Source organism: Chiloscyllium punctatum, chromosome 49 (genome assembly GCF_047496795.1).
Source record: "Chiloscyllium punctatum isolate Juve2018m chromosome 49, sChiPun1.3, whole genome shotgun sequence".
Lineage (NCBI taxonomy): Eukaryota > Metazoa > Chordata > Chondrichthyes > Orectolobiformes > Hemiscylliidae > Chiloscyllium > Chiloscyllium punctatum.
The window spans coordinates 46,116,375-46,140,382 of record NC_092787.1 but is presented as its reverse complement, the minus strand read 5'-3'; the positions used below and the strand labels follow the sequence as shown (position 1 = coordinate 46,140,382).

Here is a 24,008-nt window from a genome sequence, read left to right as displayed (position 1 = left end):
GCCCTGCCTAATTCCCTAGAAAGTTGTAGAATTTTTACATCGCAGAAAGAGGCCCTTCGACCCACTGTATAAGACCATAAGACATACGAGCAGAAATTAGGCCATTCAGCCCATCGAGTCTGCTCTGCCATTGAATCATAGCTGATAAGTTTGTCAACCCAATTCTACCGTTTTCTCCTCGTTACCCTCGATCCCCTGATAACCTATCTATCTCAGTCTTAAATATACTCAATGACCTGGCCTCCACAGCCTTCTGTGGCAATGAATTCCATAGATTCCCCACTCTCTGGCTGAAGAAGTTTCTCCTTAGGTCCGTTCTAAAAGATCTTCCTTTTCCTCTAAGGCTGTGCCCTCGGGTCCTAGTCTCTCCTACCAATAAAAACATCTTCCCAACATCCACTCTGTCCGGGCCATTCAATATTCTTTATGTTTTAATTAGATTGCCCCCTCATCCTTCTAAACTCCATTGATTATAAAGCTAGAGACCTCAAAATTGCCTCATTCCTGGGACCATTCTCATGGACGTACTTTGAGCACGCTCCAAGGCCATTACATCCTTCCTGAGATATGGGTCCAAAACAGCACATTATACTCCAAATGTGGTCTGATCAGAGCCTTATAGAGTGTCAGAAGTACATCTCCACTTTTATATTCAAGTCATCTCAAAATAAATGGCATCATTGCATTTGCCTTCCTAACTACTGACACGTCCTGCAAGTTTACCTTGAGAGTATTCTGGACTAGAACTCCCAAGTTTCTTTGCACTTCAGATTTATGAATTTTCTCCCCATTTAAAAAATATTCTTTCTACCAATGTGCATGACCTCACTCTTTCCCACATTTTACTCCATCTGCCAGTTCTTTGCCCACTCTCCTATCCTGTCCAAATCCTTCTGCAGCCTCCCTGCCTCCTCAATGTTACCTGTTCCTCTACCTGTCTTTGTATCATCTGCAAACTTAGCCAGAATGCCTTCAGTTCCTTCATCTAGATCATTAATGTATAAAGTGACAAGTTGAGTCCCAACACTGAGCCTTGCGGAACACCACTTGTCACTGGCTGCCAACCTGAAAAGGACCCCTTTATCCCCACTCTCTGCTTTCTGTCAGACAGCCAAGCTTCTATCCATCCTAACACCATGGGCCCTTATCCTATCCAGTAGCCTCCTGTGCGGCACCTTGTCAAAGGCCTTCTTGAAGTCCAGGTAGATCACATCCATTGGCTTTCCTTGGTCTAACCTCCTCGTTACTTCCTCAAATAATTCTAACAGATGTTTCAGGCATGACTTCCCCTTGATGAAACCATGCTGACTTTGTCTTATGTTATCATACTCTTCCAAGTATTTAGAAATGTTATCCTTACCAACGGATTCCAAGTTCTTACCCACGACTGAGGTTAAGCTATTGGATCTGTAATTTCCATCTTTTGTCTTACTACCTTTTTGAACAAAGATGTCATTTTAGTGATTTTCCAGTCCTCCACAACCCTCCCTGATTCTAGTGATACCTGAACGGTCACCGCTAATGCCTTCACTATCTTCTCAGCTATCTCCCTTAGAGGGTATAGTCCATCTCGTCCAGGTGATATATCCACCTTCAGGCCATTCAGGTTTTCAAGCATCTTCTCCTTGGTGACAGCCACCATACTCAGCTCTTCCCCCTCACTCTGTTGAAGTTTTGGGATATTATTTATATCTTCCACCATGAAGACTGATATGAAGCAATTATTCAGTTCCTCAGTCATTTCCTTATTTTCCACTACTGTCTCTCCAGTGTCATTTTCCAATGCCCTGATGTCCACTTTTGCCTCTCTTTTGACCTTTATATATCTAAAGAAACTCTTACAGTCTTCATTTATATTACTGGCTAGCTTACCCTCATATTTAATCTTCTCCTTCCTTATTTCTTTTTTTGTTGTCTGCTGTTGGTCTTTGTAAGCTTCTCAATCTTCTAGTTTCCCACTGCCCTTTGCCACATTACATGCTTTCTCTTTTGCATTTATGCTAGCCCATGGTTGCCTCATCCTCCCTTTATTATGCTTCTTTCTCCTCAGGATGAATTTTTGCTGTGTCTCCTGAAATACTCCCAGAAGCTCCTGCCATTGCTGTTCCATTGTCTTTCCTGTTAGGCTCCTATCCCAGTCACTTCTACCCAGCTTCTCCCTCACGCTTCTATAGTTGCCTTTATTCAGCTGTAATACTGTTTCCTCTGATTCTATCTTCTCCTTCTCAAATTGCACAGTAAATGCAGTCATATTATGATCACTGCCTCCTAAGGACTCCTTCACCTTAAGCTCCCTTATCAAGTCTGCCTCATTACACAACACTAAACCCAGTATTGCCTGTTCCCTCATGAGCTCCACCACAAGCTGCTCCAAAAAGCCATCTTGTAGACATTCCACAAATTCCTTTTGTTGCAATACACCGTCAACCTGACTTTTCCAGTCCATCTGCATATTCAAGTCCCCCATCTGTGCTGGTCATCAAACATCTAACTATACAACTCTTATTTCCAGCATTTGGCACATAACCTTGTAGATATTTTTCAGTCAACTTGTCCAGAGATATTATTACGCATCTCTGATAAAAGAGGGACTTGAACCTGGACCTCCTAGCCCAGAGGTAAGGAAGCTACTGCTCCACCACAACAGCTGTCCTGCAACCTTGTATGCTCTTATATTTCAGGTGTTCATCTGAATGTTCTTAAAAGTCTTGAAGGTTCCTGCCCCTATTACCCTTTTTAGTCATTGAGTTCCACATATACCCACAAGCCTCTGGGTGAAAAACATTTTCCTGAAATCTCCCCAAACCACTCTCTCCTGTTCCTTCTGGTCATCGATCCCCTTTACTGAGATGAAAAATGTCTTTATCTGCACTGTCTATACTCATCAGAACTTTACATACCTCAATCAAACACCCCCTCAGTATTCCCTTCTCTACTTTAAGGAAAACAACCCAACCTACTTATTTTCTCTTTATAGCTGAATCATTGCAGCCCAGGCAACACCCTGGTGAACCTCTTTATATCTCTTCCAGTGCAATCAGATCCTAACTATAGGGTGGTGACTAGAGCTGCACACAGTACTCCAGCTAACGTTATATACAGCTTTGCCATAACTTTCTTGCTCTTTTATTTATTGTCTTGATTAATAAAGGCAAGTATCCCATGTGCCTTCTTAATCACAATATTTAACTGTCCTGCTGCCTTCAAAAATCTATGGACAGTTTTTTAATTCATTCAAGGATGTGGGCGTCACTGGCCAGGCCAGCATTTATAGCTCATCCCAAACTGTTGAGAGTCTGGACATGTAGGTCAGACCAGATAAGGACAACAGCTCCCTTTCCTAAAGAACATTAATGAACCAGATGGGATTTTTATGACAATTGATAATGGTTTCATAGTCATGATTAGAGTCCTAATTCCAGATATTTATTGAATTCAGATTACACCATCTGCCATGGCAGGACTCGAACCCAGGTCCCCAGAACATTGTCAAGATTTCTGGATTAGTAGTCGAGCATTAATACCACTTGGTGTACCAAGATCTCTCTGGCCTTCTGTACTTCCTAGCAGCCTACCATTCATTATGTATTGCCTTGCCGGTTAGTCTTTCTAAAATGTATCACCTCATACTTTTATAAATTAACTTCCATTTGTAGTTGTTGAGCCCATCTGACCAGCCTGTTGCTCACTAGAACAGCAGCCTCAGTATGGTTCAGGTGTATAGATCCTACTTTTCCCAGTACTAGTGCTGAACTAGAATTCACTTCCCCATACCAGACTGTGATTACCTGCTGGAATAAAGTTTCCTTCTCCCTGATGCATCACTATGTCTGCAGCTTGGTCTTCAGCTCCTAACCCCGAACCAAACCTCCTTGAGCCCCAGGTACTTACCACGAATGCATTTGCCCTGGATTTCACTGTCATCCAGAAGCCCCTATAACCTGCAGACACAACACATTACTACTCATGCCACCTTTATTGAGTCTTAATTTACCTATAATTTACAAACCTTTGCTACCAGTAAGATTTATTATCATTGGAAACTTTATCAATGAAACCTTACATTGACTAATACATTTCCTGGGCTTTATAGAATAAGATAAATGAGGAAAATACTCACAAATGTACCAATTTTTCTACAACCTCAGCTTTCATTTTTAACCCATAATGGTTTGCGGGCAGGAAGGTTCACAGAGCTGAACTCCTACTGATCCTGTAGCCTTTCTTGTATAGTTTCTAACTCTGTAAATTCAAATACACCATAATTCTAACAGAGTGACTAGGTTCACAACTTACAAATTGTTTTCCACTACCAATTTAAATACTGGGGTCTAGGAAATTGTTATGTTATGGCTTGAAGATTAATGGAGCACTGATGATTATTGAAGATATTGATAAATTCTTCTGATTCTGCTTCTGTGTGAGCTCAAATAACCCATACATCAACAAAAATAAAGAAGACATTATTACTATGTGAGTGCACCACCTCATAAATATATTAGCAAGAATGAAGAAACAGTCCTTGTAAACCAAAAAATAGTTCTCAAAAGTCAGGAAGTCCCCTCAAGAAAAGGAAAAGACTCTAGAGGAGCCCCAAAAACAAAATCAAAGTTTGATCCCAGGCTCTTTCCAGTACTGTCAGAGAGGGATGTGTCTGCAATTGGTGAGAACATGGTCAAGTTGGTGTTCCCCTTTGTTAGTTCCCTCACCTCTTGTCGCAGTCCCAGTTTGGCAGTTACGTCCTGAAGACTTGGCCTCTTCATTCAGTGGTAGTCGTACTGAGCTACCCATCATGATGGATGTTGAAGGTCCCCCACCCAGATTATCTTCTGCATCAATGCTTCCATCAATGCTTCCATCAATGCTTCCATACTACCATCAATGCTTCTGTGGTGTTCAACATGGAGGTGGACAGATTTTTCAGCTAAGGTATGGAAGAGAGGGGCACCGTAGCTGGTGATCAGCAGGAAGCTTTGACTTAATGGAATGAGACTTCTTGAGATTCTAAGTCAATATTGAGGACTCACAGGGCCAATCCACCTGCACTGTGTGCTACTGTGTTGCCATCTCAACATGGTCTATCCTATCAGATATACAGGGCGTATCCTGGGAAGTTGTGGGGGAGCTTGTGCGTGCAGATATCCATCTATTGGCAAAAGATGTATGAGGATGGTTGTGTCAGGCAATTCCTTGACCACTCTGTGGGCCTACTGTCCCAAGTTTGGCAGCAGCAGCACCCCAGGTATTGTTGAGAGGCGTCAACCAGACAGTTTCTGCTACCATCATAAATAAAAACAGACGGTGCTAGAGAAATTCAGCAGGGCTGGTAACATGTGTGGAGTGAGAAAATTAGTTAATGTTTCCAGTCTGATGTAAATCTTCTTTGAAGAAGAGTCATATTGGACTCAAAACATGTGGGAACTCATTCTTTAAGTCACTGGACATGAAACATTAACTCTGCTTTCTTTCCACAGATGCTTCCAGACCTGCTGCGTTTTTTCGACTATTTCTGTTCATGACCCAGTGATAGGACCTGCTTTTATTTGCTGTGTGACATTAGGCTGCATTCCATTTATCCTCTGAATCGTGAATTACGTTCACTTAGCAAGCCGAGTACCTCCCCTCAACCACCATATTTCCTTTGATGTGCAAGTCTGACACTGTAATAGTGCTGCAGGTACTGAGTGTCTAATAACCTTTGCTTGTTAAACAGTGAATGCCTGATAGAGGTTAATGCCATTGTGTAATTAACGGGTGACATTATGCCACTGAAGCCTGTGGGATGTATTTAAGACAGTTACACCAAACATGTCAGCTCATTCGTTTTTCAACAAGACTGCTTCATCACGCAGCCTTTAGACAAAACTCCCTATCTGTCTCTGCATGTTCCCCTAACTCTGACATTCCTGCTGTCCAGCTTCTCACATTCCTCTTCCTCCATATGTGAGTATCAGAGTGCATCTGCCTTCCGTTTCTGTGTGGATGGCTATGTCCATGTATATACATCTGCTTCCTGTATCTCTGTGTGTTTTATGCATGTGTGTGTGCTTTGTGTGTCTGTCTCTTACGTATCTATATGTGTGCATTTTATGTATATGTAAATGTGTGTATGTCTGTATTTCATGTGAGTTCTGTCTATTTCATGTATGTGTGTGTGTTTTATGCATAGCTGTGTATTTCATGTATGTGTGTGTGTTTTATGCATAGCTGTGTATTTTATGTATGTGTGTGTGTTTCATGTATTGGGCTTGTCTTTATTTTATGTAAGTATATCATGCATATGTGTTTAATGTATTTGTGTGGATAAAGGCTGGCTCTGGAAAATGTACAGCAGGTCGGGCAACATCTAAGGAGCAAGAGAGCCAACATTTCAGGCTTTACCCTTCTTCAGGACAGGGGAGGAGGAAGGGAACTGAGAGATAAGTAGAAGGAGGAAGATAGAGCTAGGGGAAAGGTAGGTAGACAAAGATAGGTAGACAAAGGTGATAGTGATAGATCGGTGGGAAGTGTGGAGTGGATAGATAGGAAAGAAGATAGACAGGTGGGTCAAGTCAAGAGGACAGATCTGAGTTGGACAGTTGGATCTGGGATGGGGAAGGGGAAGTTTGGAAACTGGTGAATTCAATGTTCATGCCGTGTGGTTGTGGAGATGGAAGATGAGGTATTCCTCCTCCAGTTTGCGGGTGGCCTGGTGTAAGTGGTGAAGGAGGCCCAGAATGGACATGTCCTCAGGAGAGTGGGAACGTGAGTTGAAGTGGATGGCCATAGTATCGTGGGATTGTTTGGTGCTTACAGACTAGAGATGTTCCCTGAACCATTCTGCCAGTTTGCGCTCGGTCTCTCCGATATCGAGGACACCACATCGAGAACACCAGAAGCAATAAATGAGGTTAGAGGATGTATAAGTAAATCTCTACTGGGCTTGGAATGACCCGTTGGGGCCTTGGACTGAGGTGAGGGGGAAGGTGTGGGCACAAGCTTTGCACCTCTTGTGGCGGCAGAGGAAGGTGCCGGGTGTGGAGAGGAGGTTGGTGGGAAGTGTAGACCTAACCAGGGAGTCGCGGAGGGAGTGGTCCCTATGGGTAGGGAGGGAAATAAATTTATGGTGGTGGGGTCTGACTGTAGGTGGCGAAAGTAGCAGAGGATGATGTGCTGGATTTGGAGATTGGTGGGATGGAACGTGAGGACCAGGAGGATTCTATCCTTGTTGTGGTTGGGGGTTGGGGTTCAAATTCAAGGGTAGAGATGCAGAAAATGGAGGAGACGCAGTTGAGAGCACCACTGATCACCGGGGAAGGGAAAATTACGGTCTTTAAAGTAGAAGGACAGCTGGGTGGATCGCTCATCCTGAGAGCAGATATGGTAGAGATGGAAGAATTGGGAGTAGAGGATCACATTTTTACAGGAGGGAAGGGATGGGTGGAGGTGTAGTCAAGGTAGCTGTGGGAGTCAGAGGGTTTATAGTAGATGTTGGTGTCAGAGACAGAGACAGAGATGTCCAGGAAGGAAAGGGAGGTGTCAGAGATCGACCAGGTGAATTTGAGGTCAGGGTGGAAGGTGTTGGTGTGGTGAATGAACCGTTCAAGCTCCACACTGACATCTATTTTCAAACCAAACGACTCCCACAGCTACTTTGACATCCTCCCACCCCCATCCTTTAAAAACACTATCCGCTACTCCCAGTGTTTCCGCCTCCACCGTGTCCGCTCTCAGGATGAATGATTCCTCTCTGAGACATCCCAGATGCCCTTAACTGCATGTCCTCCATTTCGTGTATCTTTGCCCTCGAACCCCAGCCCCCAACCACAACAAGGACAGAATCCTTCTGGTCCTCACATTCCATCTCACCAACCTCCAAATCCAGTGCATCATCCTCCGCCACTTTTGCCACTGGCAGTGACACCCTACCACCAAAAATATATTTCCCTCCCAGCCCCTATCTGCATTGCATGGGGACCATTCCCTACGCGACTCCCTCGCTAGGTCCACAATCCCCACCAACCCCTGACCACACCTGGAACATTCCCCTGTCACCGTAAGAGGCGCAAATTCTGTGCCCACACTGCTCCCCCCCGCCTCAGTCCAAGGTCCCAAAGGATCATTCCAAATCCGGCAGCAATCTACTTGTATATTCTCCAACCTCATTTATTGCATCTGGTGCTCTCAATGTGGAGTCCTCTCCATTGGAAAGGACAAGCGCAAACTCACGGAACGGTTCAGGGAACAACCAAGCCCACCTTCCTGTGGCCATTCACTTCAACTCCCCCTCCCACTCCCCTGTGGACATATCCATGCTGAGCCTCCTTCACTACCTACACCACGCCACCCATCATCTTCCATCTTCCACCTTGGGAGCCTACAACCACACGGCATGAACATTAAATTCACCAGTTTCCAAATCTCCCCTCCCCCTACCTCATCCCAGATCCAACCTTATGACTCAGATCCGCCCTCTTGACCTGACCGACCTGTCCATCTTCCTCCCTATCTATCCGCTCCACACTTTCCCCTGACCTATCACTATCACCTCCTCCCTTTGCCCACATATTGCCATCCCACCTACCTTTCCTCTAGCCCCAGTGTCCCTATTTATCTCTCAGCCCCCTTCCCCCTCCCCTGTCCTGAAGAAGGGTTATGCCTGAAACGTTGACTCTCTTGTTCCTCTGATGCTGCCTTGACCTGCTGTGCTTTTTCCTGCGCCACACTTTATCAACTCTGACTCTCCAGCATCTGCAGTCCTCATTTTCTCCTGGTTATGTGTTTGTGCATGGTCTCTGTTTTATCTGCAGTGTGTGTGTTTTGTGTAAGTATCTGTGTTTTATCTACAATGTAGGTGTTTATGTATGTATCTGTTTTGTGTGTACGTGTGTGTCGTGCGTTGTACAGAGGCTCCAAAAAGGTTAACATCTGGAAGAGTGCGAGTAACATCTTTAGCTGCCAGAGATCGCTTAGCATTCAGACCTTGCATGGACTTGGATGCAGTCAAACATATTCCTCTAATGTTACACATTGTTTATGCAAATGTAACAAACTAGCTTTTGTTAAGGTACAGAAGATTCTATAATATGACCTTTGCAACACATACGTATCTGGATGTATCTCTCAGTCTGACCTGAGTGTGTGTGAATCAGTATGAATGTAGCAGGAATTTGCTCTGGATTTCACTCAATTTACTGCTTTATCTTAGTGAACTGTGTTGAAAAGCTGAGATGATCTCCTTGATTTCTATGGTATGTCTGCTGAAGTTACATCTATAAAGTTCAAGAACCAGACTGTTTGGCCCATCGAATCTGTTCTGCCATTCAACGAGATCATAGTGAGATCATGAATATCGTCAACTCCGCTTTCCTGTCTTTTCTCCATAATCCTTTAATCTTTCACTGATTAAAAATCTGTCTGTCTCAGTCTGAATACACTTACTAACCCAGCCTAGACAGCTCTCTGCAGTAAAGAATTCCACAGATTCACAACCCTGTAAGAGAAGAAATTACTCATCTTTCTCTTAACTGGGTTACCCTTAATTCCCTGGATTCTGGGCACCATGGTGGCTCAGTGTTTAGTACTGCTGCCAGAGACCCGGGTTTGATTCCAACCTCGGGTGATGTCTGTGTGGAGTTGGCACATTCTTCCTGTGCCAGAATGAACTTCCTCTGGGTTTCCTCCCACAATCCAAAGACATGCAAGATTGGCCATGCTGAATTGCCCACAGTGTCCAGGAATGTGTAGGCTAGGTTGTCTAACCAAAGTGAGTATGGGGGGATAGGTTGGGGGGGAGGAGGGTGATTTGGAGGGAATACTCTGTACAGGGTCGGTGGAAACTTGATGAGCCTCTGACTGCACTGTAGCAATTCTATGATTCAGACTTGGTGATAGTAAGATAACTTTTTATGCTTTTTCATTCACTTGTGGGATGGGTGTGTCGCTGACTGGACAGCATTTATTGCCTGTCCTTAGAGACCTTTGAGAAGGTGGGAGCTGCCTTCATGAACCACTGGAATTCACCTTTTGTGGCTTGACCCACAGTGCCCTTAGGGAGGAATTCTATAATTTTGACCTAGTGACAGTAGGTCTTGAAATACATTAACAACCTGACTTTCCCAGTTCACCTGCATATTGAAGTCCCCCATGATTATTGCAATAGTGCCTTTCTTACCTACCTTTTCCATCTCCTGATTTACAGTATTTTCTGCCCCACATCCCGACTACCGCTAGGAGGCCTGTACACAACTCCCATCAGGGGCTTTTTCCTTTGTTGTTCCTCAAAGCTATCTAGATTTCACACCTTCCAACTTGATATCACTTCCTGCTATCGATTTAGTTTCATTCCTTACTATAAAGCAACCCTGCCCCTCTGCCCATTTGCCTCCTTTCGATAGTATGTTTATCTTTGGATATTTAGTTCTCAGCTCTGATCCCTGTGCAGCCATGTCTCTGATACCCACAATATCGTATTAACCAATTTCAATCTGTGCTAAAAGCTCCTTTACCTTGTTTCATTTAAGTGCACCACCTTCAGCCTTGTGTTAACATACTTTTCATGCTTTCATACTTTCCCCCTTAACTGCTGTGACTGAAGTTAGATTCTCGACCCTTTCCATACTCTGCCCTATTACTTGTTCTGGAAACTTCAATAACCTCTGCAGAGCCATCCCCCGCATGAACTTTTTCCATAAATTTCCATGCAGTGAAACCCCGATCCCCTCAACTATTTAGCTTAAAGCTCTCTCCCCAGCTCTAATTATGCAGTTCGCCAGGACACTGGTCCCAGCATAATTCAGGTGGAGCCTGTCATCGGAACAGCTCCCTCCTTCCCCAATACTAGTGTCAATGTCCCATGAATTCAAATCCATTTCTCCCACACAAATCACTAAACCACTCATTTACCTCTTTAATCTTGTGGACCCAGTTCCAATTTGTTTGTGACTCAGGTAGAAATCAGAGACTATTGACTTTTTAATTCTGCTTTTTTAATTTAGCCCCTAACTGTTCATATTCCTTTGGTAGAACCTCTTTCCTGTTTCTACTATATCATTGGTACTTACGCGGACCACAACAACTCGATCTTTCCCATCCCACTCCAAGTTCCTCTGCAGCCCAGATGAGATATCCTGAACCTGGGCACCAGATAGATGACATAGCCTTAGGATTCTTGATCCTGGCCACAGAGAACAGTCTACTATACTAACTCTGATTGCAACAGCATTTCTCTTTTCTCCCTGCTTTCGAATGGCTCCCTGTACCATGGTGCTATAGTCAGTTTGCTTATCTTCCCTGCAGCCCCTGCTCCCATCCAGACATGGAGCAAGAATCTCAAACCTATTAGCCACGCTCAAGAGCTCAGGTTCTTTCCGCACTACTTCCTGGATCCCTCTGTCTGACTTGGTTGTGATCACACCTTTCTGTTCCTAACCACTGACTGAATTTGAGGGAGTTAATCTAAGGGGTGGGACTGCCTCCTGAAACACAGCGCCCAGGTAACTCTTCCCACCTCCCTGATGTATTGCAGTTTTTGAAGCTCAGATTTCAACTCGTCACCTCTGAGCCAGAGTTCCTCAAGCAACTGACACTTACTGCAGATGTGGTCAGTATGGGGATCAGGGCTGGGAGTTAAATATCCAAGGATACACATCCTGTTGAAAGGACAGGCAGATGGGCAGAGGGGGTGGGGTTGCCTTGTTAATGGGAAGTGAAGTTAAATTGATAGAAAGAAGTGATATCAAGTCGGAAAACACAAAATCTGGGTAGAGTTGAGGAATCGCAAAAGGAGAAAGGCCCTGGTGGGAGTTGTGTACAGGCCTCCTAGCAGTAGTCAGGAAGTGGGGCAGAAAATAAATCAGGAGATAGAAAAGGTATGTAAGAAAGACACTATTACATTAATGATGGGGGATTTCTATAGGCAGGTGAACTGGGAAAATCAGGTTGGTAGCGGATCTCAGTAAAAGGAAGTCATGGAATGCCTGTGAGATGATTTTTTTGGAGCAGCTTGCAGTAGAGCCCATTAGGGAACAGAGTTAAAAATCACACAACATCAGGTTATAATCCAACAGGTTTAATTGGAAGCACTAGCTTTCGGAGCACTGCTTCTTCACCAGTGTTGTGTGATTTTTAACTTTGTGCACCCCAGTCCAACACTGGCATCTCCAAATCATTAGGGAACAGGGAATTCTTGATTTGATGATGTGAAATGAGGCAGACTTGAATAGGGAGTTTAAGGTGAAGGAACTCCTGGGGGCCAGTGACCGTAATTATAGAATACACTCTGTAATTTGGAAGGGAGAAGCTGGAGTCAGATGTAATGGTATTACAATTGAGTCAAGGTAACTACCAAGACATGAGGGAGGAGCTGACCAGAGTTGATTGGAAGGGGAGCCTTAGCAGGGAAGATGGTGGAGCAGCAATGGCAGGAGATTCTGGGGTTAATTCAGAAGGTATAGCAGAACTTATCCCATGGTAGAAGAAACACAATTGGGAGGGGGATGAGGAAACATGGCTGACAAGGGAAGTCAAGAATAGCACAAAAACAAAAGAAAAAGCATACAATGTAGTGAAGATTAGTGGGAAGGCAGAAGATTGGGAAGCCTTTAAAAACCAGCAGAAGGTAACTAAAAAAAACAATAAAGGGCAAGAAGATGAAATTTGAGGGTAAGGTAGCTAGTAATGTGAAAGAAGATTGCAAAAGATTTTTTTAGCTATATAAAAGTTTAAAAAAAGAGTTTGGGGAAGTAGTAATGGGGAACAAAGAAATGGCACAGGAACTGAATAAGTACTTTGCATCAGTTTTCACGGAGGAAGACAACAGTAGCATACCAGAACTTCAAGAGAGGAAGGAATATAAGTGAGTGTAGCCTTCGCTAAGGAGAAGATGCTGGGGAAGCTGAAAGTCGATAAATCACCCCAATTGGATGGGCTACACTGAAGAGTTCTGAAGGAGTGAAGGAGATAGCTGAGATGTTTGTCGAGGCATTGGTGGAGCGCTTTCAGAAATTACTGGAATCAGGGAGGGTCCCAGAGGACTGTAAAGTGGCTAATATAACACTTCTGTTTAAGAAAGGAGGGAGGCAGAAGATGAGATGTTATAGGCCAGTTAGCCTGACCTTGGCTGTTGGTAAGATGTTAGAGTCCATTATTAAGGATGAGGTTGCAGAGTACTTGGAAGTAAAATAGGACTGAGTCAGCATGGCTTTGTCAAGGATAGGTCATGCCTGACAAATCTGTTAGACGTTTTGAGGAGGTTTTGAGTAAATTAGACAATGGAGACCAAGTGGATGTGATCTATTTGGATTTCCAGAAGGCCTCTGACAAAATGCTCCACAGGATACTGCTAAACTAGAAAAGAGCTCATGATGTTAGGAGCAAGGTAGTGGCATGGATAGAGGATTGGCTGACTGGCAGAAGGCAGAGAATAAGGATAAAGGGGTCTTTTTCAGGATGGCAGCTGGTGACTAGTGGAGTTCCTCAGGGGGTCAGTTCTGGGTTCAAAACTATTCATATTATACATTAATGATCTGGATGAAGGAACTGAGGGGATTGTTACTAAGATTGCAGGTGACAAAGATAGGTGGAGCAACAGTTAGTGTTTAGGAGGTGGGAGTCTGGAGAAGGGCTTGGACAGGCTAGGAGAGTGGGAACAGAAGTGCCAGATGGAATACAATGTGGGAAAGTGTGAGGTTATGCACCGGTAAGCAGAATAGAGGAATAGACTATTTTCTAAATGGGGAAAGGCATCCAAAATCTGAAATGCAAAAGGACTTAGGAGTCTGAGTTTGGGATACTATTAGGATTGACAAGCAGGTTCAGTTGGCGGTTAAGAAGACAAATACAATGTTAGCATTAATTTCAAGAGGGCTAGAATACAAGAACAGAGATATACTGCTGTGGCTGTATAAGGCACTGGTCAGACTGCATTTGGAATATTGTGAGCAGTTTTGGGCCCCATGTCTGAGGAATGATGGATCAGTACTTGGTGAAGTTTAGAAAGATGAGGCAGGATCTGGTTGAAACTTAGAGAACACTGAGAGGCCTGGATTGAGTAAATGTGGAGATGTTTCTACAAGCTGGAGAGGATCTGAAGGCACAGCATCAAAGTGAAGGGACAACTTTCTAGAACTGAGATGGGGAGGAATTTCTTCAGCCAGAGAGTGGTGAATCTATGAAACTTGTTGCTGCAGAAGGCTGTGGAGGCCAAGTCTTTGGGTGAGATATATACTAAGACTGAGTTATATAGTGAAATAACTGTGCTGAAGCTGGTACCCTGTCACCAAATAACCCTTTATTTACATGTGCACAGTACATGGGCTCTAACCATCCAGCATAAAGCCAGTCCATAGAGTGAGGAGCCTTTCTGAATCTTGCTTACATCAGGCAGGACTTCTCAGTTGGCCCAGGTTAACAATCCCAATCAAGAATGTCATAGTCAATGAGATCCACCTGGCCTGGTCCCAATCACTACAGATAAATTCTTGATGAGTCAGAGGATCAAGAGTTATGGGACAAAGGTAGGAGAATGGGGTATGGAGACATATCAGCCATGATGAAATGGCAGAGCAGGCTTGATGGGCCAAATGGTCTTATGGTACATTGGCAGTTTCCCAGTCCTCTGGGGCTTTGCATGAATCTAAGGATACCTGAAAGTTTCATGCCAGTGTATCCATTATCTATAAGAAGAATCCCATCAAGTCCAAAGGACATATCTGCCTTTAGACTCTTTCGTTTCCCCAGCATTTTTATTTGTAGTGGTAGTTGTTAGGTTTATTTCCTTTCCCCTTTATGCCTCCTGATTTCTACAGTGTGGGCATCTGAGTCTATGTATTTATCTAAGTTTGTTGTTCTAATTGTATCAATGTCTCTCGTTGGAACACTCAGTGTCACCTAGCGTCTTGCTCACTTGCTGGCCAGGCCTGACTTCTCACAGAAAGACCCTCCATATCTCCCACAAACTGATGCCTTGCAGAATGCAGTGCCCGACATTTCTCCAATATCAGACCTGCTCGAAGCAGAAATCCTATTGAGCAGGAGCTGCCAGCCAGTCAGAAGCATGCCCTTGATCAGGTAATGGCTGCTGCTGCTGGGAGGAGAGCTAACAGTCCTGAGGACCCAGGGACTAGTTGATGCTCTTTATCTGGGAATGGTGGGTGGCAGAGGTTCTCAGCAGCCACTCTCTATCATACATGGAGTCCCAAGATGGTGTACAAATGAATGCAGATGGAAGGGATTGATAGACCGCTGTCCTTGGTTACCTAGTCCTGGGGTGGGGGCACTCACACGTTTTCACTCCAGCCAGTGCTCTGGGCAGTGAAGGAGGGAATAGGTCCTTCAGAGAAGGGCCTGCCTAGGTCGCAGGGCAGGAAGGTCAAGCTTCAGCCTTCCCACTCAAAATGTAGTTGGTGCTGAGCCAGAAAGATAGGAGAGTCTGGGTCACCACCATCCTGAGTAATTCAGCTGCCTTCCTGCCTCCAGGCTGGCCCCACTGGGAAAGGAAAATTCGACCGATTTGTGTTTGTGTCTCACATTGTTCAGTAACTGTCAGTGTGTCTATGTCCCTATGTGTGTGTCTGTCTCTATGTATTTGTCCCTGTCTGTGTGCTTGCCTATGTCTGTGCCCCTGTCTGTGTCTATTTCCCTGTCTGTTTCAATCTCCCTGTCTGTGTTTCTGTCTGTGTCTATATTTGTCTGTGCCTATATCTGTCTTCATTTTTGTCTGTGTCCCCATCTGTGTCTCTATGTCTTTCTTTACTGTGGGCTCAATCTTCTGTTTTGTTTTGGTCAAGTGTCAGTTTCATCAGGTTTCATGGGAGATTTCTTTCTGCGGGCCTTTGTGAGATTACATGGCACATCTTGCCAAACTTAGCTCATGATCTACCAACTCCTCTCACCTGATTGTATCCCATCTTGCCTCTTGCTAATCCCAGAGCAACTCGCCATTGCTAGGATATCCCAAAACTAATTGGCTCCCTGCCGCTTGTGCCATCTTTAAAAGGCCACTGTGTATTCGACAAGCACTGTCTGTCAGGAGTTAGTCATAGAGTCATAGAGATGTGCAGCACGGAAACAGACCCTTCGGTCCAAATCGTCCATGCCAACATAATCTAGTCCCACGAGATCTCTTTTATATCTTTCCCCTCTCACCCTAAATCTATGCCCTCTCGTTCTGGACTCCCCCACCCCAGGGAAGAGATTTTATCTATTTATCCTATCCATGTCCCTCATGATTTATAAACCTCTATAAGTCACCCCTCAGCCTCTGATGCTCCAGGGAAAACTGCCCCAGCCTATTCAACAGTTCACAATAGCTCAAATCCTCCAACCCTGGCAACATCCTTGTAAATCTTTTCTGAACCCTTTCAAGTTTCACAACATCCTTCTGATAGGAAGGAGACCAAAACTGCATGCAATATTCCAAAAAGTGGACTAACCAATGTCCTGTACAGCCGCTACATGACCTCCCAACTCTGTACTCAATACTCTGACCAATAAAGGAAAGCATACCAAACACCTTCTTCACTATCCTATCTACCTGAGACTCCACTTTCAAGGAGCTATGAACCTGCACTCCAAGGTCTCTTTGTTCAGCAACACTCCCGAGGACCTTACTATTTAGTGTATAAGTCCTGCTAAGATTCGCTTTCCCAAAATGCAACATCTCGCATTTATCTAAATTAAACTCCATCTATCACTGCGCAGCCCATTGGCCCATCTGATCAAGACCCCATTGTAATCTGAGGTAACTTTCTTCATTGTCCACTAACCAAGTATTGCACCACCCGAGTGCTTTAATATTAGAAGTACGGGTTTTTGAATGGTACTTTGTCTGCTCTTTCAGATGGATTTAAAAGATCCTATTACACTACTAGTTGCCTTGCATGGTTTCTGACATTGGCCCCCAGGTGTGGTAGAGAAGTGAAATAGGTGTCCCACTTTAATGGCAAGGGTCTGAGGTCCTGCTGGATGGGTGGTACAAAGGAGAGATGTCCTTATCCTCTCTGGACCAGCAGAGGGGTCCGTGCTACAGCTCATTCCTGATGAAGGGTTTTTGCCCAAAACGTCAATTTTCCTGCTCCTCGGATGCTGCCTGACCTGCCTTGCTTTTCCAGCACCACACTCTCAACCAGGCCTTACTGGCCTGCTTCAAGGCTGCTACCGAGGTCAGTGCAGTGTCAGCCATCTGGAGGAATCTGTGCCTGTGTCTCTGACTGTGTCTGGGTGTCTCTGAGCAAAACACCAAAACTTAGGGGCAGCACAGTGGCTCAGTGGTTAGCACTGCTGCCTCACAGCACCATGGTCCCAGGTTCGATTCTAGCCTCAGGTGACTGTCTGTGTGGAGTTTGCACATTCTCCCCGTGTCTGCGTGGGTTTCCTCCCACAATCACAAAGATGTGCAGGTCAGGTGAATTGACCATGCTAAATTGCCCATAGTGTTAGGTGCATTAGTCAGAGAGAAATGGGTCTGGGTGGGTTACTCTTCGGAGGGTCGGTGTGGACTGGTTGGGCTGAAGGGCCTGTTTCCACATTGTAGGAAATCTAATCTTAATGGTACTCTGAATTGAGGTGAATGGTCATTCTCTCCACCAGAGAAAGCTCGACCCAATGTAATACAGGATCCCGCACACATCCTGCCATTGTTAAGTTACATTCAAACTCCCTGTAAACTTTGAAAATGAAATCTGTACAAATCAGTGTTAATAATGGGAGGCCAGGTAAAACCCTAAACCTGGTTATAAACTGCACTAGCTTATTCTTCTTTGATAAATAACAATTTAAATCTTCAACCTATTTGACTATCATTCATGCCCATTTGGCGCAGCAAGTTTTAAGAACTCACATTCAGGGAAGCTTTTTATTTTTAGTGTGATTTTAGTCACAAAGATATGTTCACAGAAAGAAAAGATAGTGTGAGATATTGATTGGAAGGAGGTTCATGTGGAGCACCAACACCTGCTTAGGCTGAACTTTCGTATGTAAAACAATCTTTTTTAAATCAAGAGATTGGAATAAAGAAGCAAGTATATGACTTCGTCACATGCTGCACCTAATAATTTGCTCAGGATTTGAAGAGAATCTCTGAAGAAACACAATTAGCTTGAATCGTGAGTGGGCAGAGCCAATATTACAGGCAAACTTACATGTGGGCTGAGGGAGTTATAGATGGTGGAAAAAAAATATTGAGGTGTTTTGGGCACATTGTATTCAACTGCAAGTTGGCTTGACACCATAGACTATGTTTCTGGGCTGTGTCCTGAGTTTGCCTATCGTTAGACTCAAATCGTGAGATGATCCAGGCCAGTCTCCGAAGGAATTTCTGTGAGAACCGTTTCCAGTTGCTAAAAGTGGTCCAGCAGTCCCTGGAGGTAATGTCAAACATTGGCCAATAGTGATTATGTCACACCAGCAGCAGAACAGTTAGTCGATTCCTGGATCTGCTGCAAACAATGAAACACTGAGGTTATTTAACATTTTGATTCTGAATACTTTATGAACTAGTTTAAAATCAAGCTCAGAGGAAGGTGAGGCTAAAACATAAATAAAAATTCCTAAATTCAGGTCAAATTGATAGGGGACTCATTCAGGTCAATTCTAACTTGCTTCAGTTGGTGTTATCAAAATGGCAAGTCTCAAAATAGAGTTGGGGGACTGAGTTTTTGTGCCAGAGTGTTGGTGTCCCTACAGCTGAGCCAGGCGACTTGAGTTCATGTCCCACCTGCTCCAGAAACATGTAATGATATCTACAAAATAGAGTTGGTGGTTTCACTGCTCTTTATCACTAGTAACGTGTCTTCTGTCATTTTGAACAGGGCCATTTTTTTTCTTGATTCTTTCCTAGTAATGTGGATTGGTTGTAGCCCTAATTGCCTATTATGGTCTAGGCCATTTCAGAGCAGTTATGAGCCAGCCACTTCATTGTGGGTCCAGAATGACATGTAAGTCATATTGGGTAAAAGATGGCACATTTCACTCGCTAATGCACCTTAAAAGACCAGTTAGTTTGTAAATTCTGTGAGCTGCCACAGCGCACATCTTGACCAGATTCACCGAGTATGGAAAGGAGGTGATCCAGCCGTCAATCAGTGCTAAATGCATTTAGTGAGCTACTAGCTATGCTCCAGATCCCATAAGAATAATTTGGGGCACTGTGGTAGTGAGATCACCACCCTCCTTGCTCAGGACTAGTCTCCTGACCAATCCGATGACATGCCCTCCTGGATAGCAATGATAACAAGTTTGGAGCTTCATTGGGGAACCAGTTCACTGCTTGAATGGGTATCCAAGCAAAAATTAAAACAGCTCTGAAACCTGGTAGGTTGCACAAATAATTTTCCAAATGTGCACCAAATATTAATTATTTTTGTTTACAGAGTTTATGAGTTGTAATATACACAAGGATATCTGTCATCTACAATATGCACAGGTACTCCTGTTATCTATAATAATGACAGGAAGTACTGTTCTCTATAATATAGACTGATATCAGTGCGATAACCTGTATTTTATTTGATGTTGGTGATGTGTGTATATGTGTGTGTGTCCATCCAGGGTGGGACAGATATAGCTTGCACAGTTTGTGGAATCTCAAAAGCTAAGCAATCTGTGAATAAACATTCATTTATTTATTTCTCTTTTAGCATAATGTCCACTTGGCCATATGAGTGGACAAGAAACCAGGCATCTCAGGCTAACATTCTGGGGACAGGGATTCAAGTCCCACCAAAGTGAGTAATGACATTTGAACTTAAAAAAAGTCTGGAATTTAAAATATGTAGTCTAATCAACTATGTAACTGCTGTTGATTTTCATAAAAATCCATCTGATTCCCTACGTCTTTTAGGGAAGGAAATCTGTTGTTCATACCTGGTCTGGCCTACATATGATTCCAGTCCCACAACAATATGGTTGACTCTTAAATGAACTCTGGACAATAAATCCTGGTTAGTAATGATGCAGAATTCCCATGAATGAATAAAGAATAACTTCAAGTCAACTTGAAATATATTCCCAGGATTTCGAAGGCTTTCGCCTCCACCAAGGTCTAAATATTTAATTTTGTGTCCAGGGGAATGTGCTGATCCCTACCAAAATGTACTTATACTTATCTGCTTATTGGTTTCCTCACAGCACTCATTGAGAAAGAGCTACCCTATTAGCCCCACTCCTCTGCTTACTCTCTGTTTCCCAACAACACTTTCCCTTTCAAGAATTTGTTCACTTCCCTTTTGAAAGTTACTATTCAATCTGCTACCACCCTCATTTCAGATAGTGCATTCCAGACCTGAACAATTCACAGCACAAGGAATGTTCTCTTTATCTCATCCATGATTCTTTTGGAAATTACATCAAGTCTGTATCCACTGGTTACCAATTCTCCTGCCAAGAGAAACATATTCTCCATCTTTCCTCTATCAAATCCCTCAGGGTTTTGCATATCCCTAACAAATCTCTCTGGTGTAAGGAGAACAATCCCAGTTTCTCCATCCATACAGCTCAAATCTCTAATCCTGCATTTAGTTTCTCACGAGTTATGCTGTACCTTGTGTTAAATCTTGTCACTGCTATCTCAGTGGGGAAATTCTCTTGCTCATTGTTTGACAGAATGCCAGGCAGGTTAAATTGTATGTCATTGATTTGAAATGTTAATTTTATAGCTCTTTATTTACATGGATACTTCCAGCCAATGCACTCCACAGCTCAATCTGCATGTCTGTCAGCTCTCTCCATATCAAGATCCTTATGTCAGTACTCTTTGGCATCTCACCTTTCAGTAAGCTGGCAAAGGAATCAGACTATATTCTGACCTGGCTGCTGCTTACTCAATCTCACCACTGGCAGATCTTAACTCGAGACGAGAGCCTAGGGTAGATGGAGTGCCAGTGTCAGTTACAGTGCCAGAGTCTGAGTTGGTAGCTGCAATGACCAGCAAATTTGATGGAGCTTCTTCATCAGTGGTGTTGTATTTTTTTTTCTCTTGATTATTCTTGCGCATCTGAACATCAAGTTTGAAGGGAAGGGATTCAGATTGGAAAAGAAACAGGCTGCTGCAGCCTGTTCATCGGGCCTGATGCAACTGAGCTCTGAGTGGAGGGAGGGCATAAAGGAGGAATTCAGTGCCATGCTCAAATGTTCTCAAGGACATTGGTTGTCATGGGCTCCATCCCAGTCAGTGCAATCTTTCAGAAGCCCATCGCCTCCATGAGGCTTACAGAAATCTCAGGCCTGTGCTGGTTCTGCCCTGTGCCTGTTAATGGAATGCACCTCACTTTGCGGGAGTGAGGGCAGAATGTTAAAGGTTGAGTTTCACTGTGTTTAGCTGAATAGCTGGGACTACGCAGAGCATTGGGAGGTGGTTGGGAGGTGTAGGTGGGTGAACGTACTCTCCCCCCTGAAAATCCTATCTCTAAGGTTTAATCTGGACCCATCTGGTTCATTGAGGAACAAGAGAAGTTGTTAAATGATGATCTGAGAAATCAGTCACTTGGGGGTTGGGTCCATCTGCAAGAACAGATTAAACTTTTTAAAAAGCCAACATTTCAAAGCCAAACCCATTTGTGATGGACCATTTTCAGAAATTGACCAAACTCTGCTAGCCAGCATTCAATGGGACATGGATAGCCTGACGTACTGAGTAACCTTTATCAATACACTGTGAAGAGAAAGCTTATAACGTCATCATAGTGCACAGTGAGTATTGTAGAATCCCTGTAGTATGTATACATACAGTATGTTTGTGTGTGTCTACAAACTGTAAAACTTAGTATATCCACAGATCTGAAGTCATGGTGTTTGAATATGTCCCAGTATGAATATACCAGTAATTGTATTTACAAATACTAATTCTACATTAGATTATAGTCATATCAACCAGATATCATAACCTGGGAATTCCTGTTGAAATCTCCTTCATATAATCACGGACTATTCATTAAATTGTTACAAGGCGTTAAAAAAAAGCATGCATTTTGGGAAAGGGCTTTCTGCAAAAATCTCTATCACGAGTGTGATTTTTAAGCTTTTGAAGAAACTATTTTTTCCAAATTAGTAGGTTGCAATTGAGGGGAAAACAGTCACCCAGCAGTAATAGCAGAACTGAACAGTATTAGACTCAGTATGGTAATGATTTACCTTAAGGAAAGCTGCAGGACCCTGACATTTGGGTAAGTGCTGATTTATAGGAAATGGGAGCAGGCTTTGCCATTCAGCTCTTTGAACCTGCTCCATATCCAATATGATCATGGCTGGTTATCCAACTCTTTCCACTTCCCCCAATACCCTTTGATCTCTTTAGTTCTAAGAAATATATTTACATTTTTGCTTGAAAGTCTTCAATATTTTGACTCGCAGCAGTTTCCTGTGGTGCACAGTTCCACAGGCTCACCACTCTCCTGGTGAAGCTATTCCTCCTCATCTCAGTCCTAAATGGCCTCCTGATTATCCTTCAACTGGGAGCCAAGTCCTTGCTGCATTTACCCTATCTAATCCTTTGAATTTTATAGGTTTCCATGATATACCCCCTTCATTACTCCAAGCCCCAGGGAATGTAGTCCTTACCGATTCAGTCTGTCCCCATACGCCAGCCCAGGAGTCAGTCTGGTAAACCTTCCCTCAGTCATCAGAACATCCTCCCACAGCGAAGGAGACCAAAACCACACACAGCACTCAAGGCCCTGCAAGACATCCTGGAGCTCCTGAACTCAAATCTTGTTATGATGGTCAATGTACCATTTGCTTTCTTCACTGCCTGCTGCACCTGTCCACTTACTTACAACATCAGCTACAAGGTCTTGTTGCACCCGCCCTTTTCCCAATCCATCGCAATTCAGATAATAATCTGCCTTTCCATTTTTGTGACCAAAGTGGATAAATTCACATTTATACACATTTGTCTGCACCTGCCATTCATTTGCCCACTCTCTCAATTTGTCCAAATCACACTAAAGGATCTCTGTGTCCTCATCACAGCCCACACTCCTACCCAGCATTATGACATCCTATTCTGGAGATCTTACCTGTATTCCCATATCCAAATCATTAATATATATTGAGAATAGCTGGGGTCCAAGCATTGAGCCCAGCGGTACCCCACTAGTCACTGCCTGCCACTTGGAAAAAAAAACTCATTTGTTCATCCTTTTTATTTCCTGTGGAGAAAGTGAGGACGGCAGATGCTGGAGATCAGACTGGAAGAGTGTGGTGCTGGAAAAGCGCAGCAGGTCAGGCAGCATCCAAGGAGCAGGAGAGTTGATGTTTCGAGCATGAGCCCTTCATCAGGAATAAGGGGCCACCAGTTTTATGTCAGCATGCTATCTCCAATACCATGAACTTTAGTTTTTCAGGCTAATGTTTTACCTAGGACCCTACTGAAAGTTTTCTGAAAGTCCAGGTAAATCACTTTCACCGGCTCCTCTTCTCCACTCTACTAGTTACATCCTGAGAAAAAAATTCCAGCAGTTTTGCCCAGCACAACTTCCCGTTTGAAAATCCATGCTGACTCGACCCGATCTTATCCCTATTTTCCAAATGCTGTATTATTACATCTTTTATAATGGACTGTTGTATTTTTCCTGTTCCCGATGTCAAGTGGACCAGTCTCCAATTTGTTGTTTTGTCTGTCTCCCTTCTTCAATAGTGGGGTCCCGTTAGCTACTCTCTAAGTCTGTCTACAGAACTTTGAATGATGACCAGAGCACATCTGCTACTCATGTCCTGTGGGATGAAGCTTATCTGGCTTTGAGGATTTATCTGCCATTAGTTTCCCCAACACCATTTCCCTATTGAAATTAATTTCATTCAATTTCTCCAACCCGTTAGGCTCTGTGTTCACCCATATTATTGTGATGTTATTTGTGTCTTCCTTTGTGAAGACAGAATTCAAGTATGTATTTAATTGGTCTACCATCTCTTTGTTCTGCTTTATAAATTCCCTTGCTCTGACTATATTTGTCTTTTTCTCTTCACATACCTCCAGAAGCTTTCACTATTGGTTTATACATTCCCTGCAAGATTATTCTCATACTCTGCTTTTC

At 43.6% G+C, this 24,008-nt stretch overlaps 1 long non-coding RNA gene across 1 annotated transcript in view; it reads left to right on the top strand.

Moving 5' to 3' along the window:
- Positions 1-24,008, top strand: part of LOC140469676 (uncharacterized) — a 71,870-nt gene that overhangs the window by 8,345 nt on the left and 39,517 nt on the right. The window contains exon 2 of the long non-coding RNA XR_011956201.1: positions 19,617-19,703. This is a non-coding gene — a long non-coding RNA (uncharacterized lncRNA). The remainder of the gene's footprint in view (positions 1-19,616; positions 19,704-24,008) is intronic.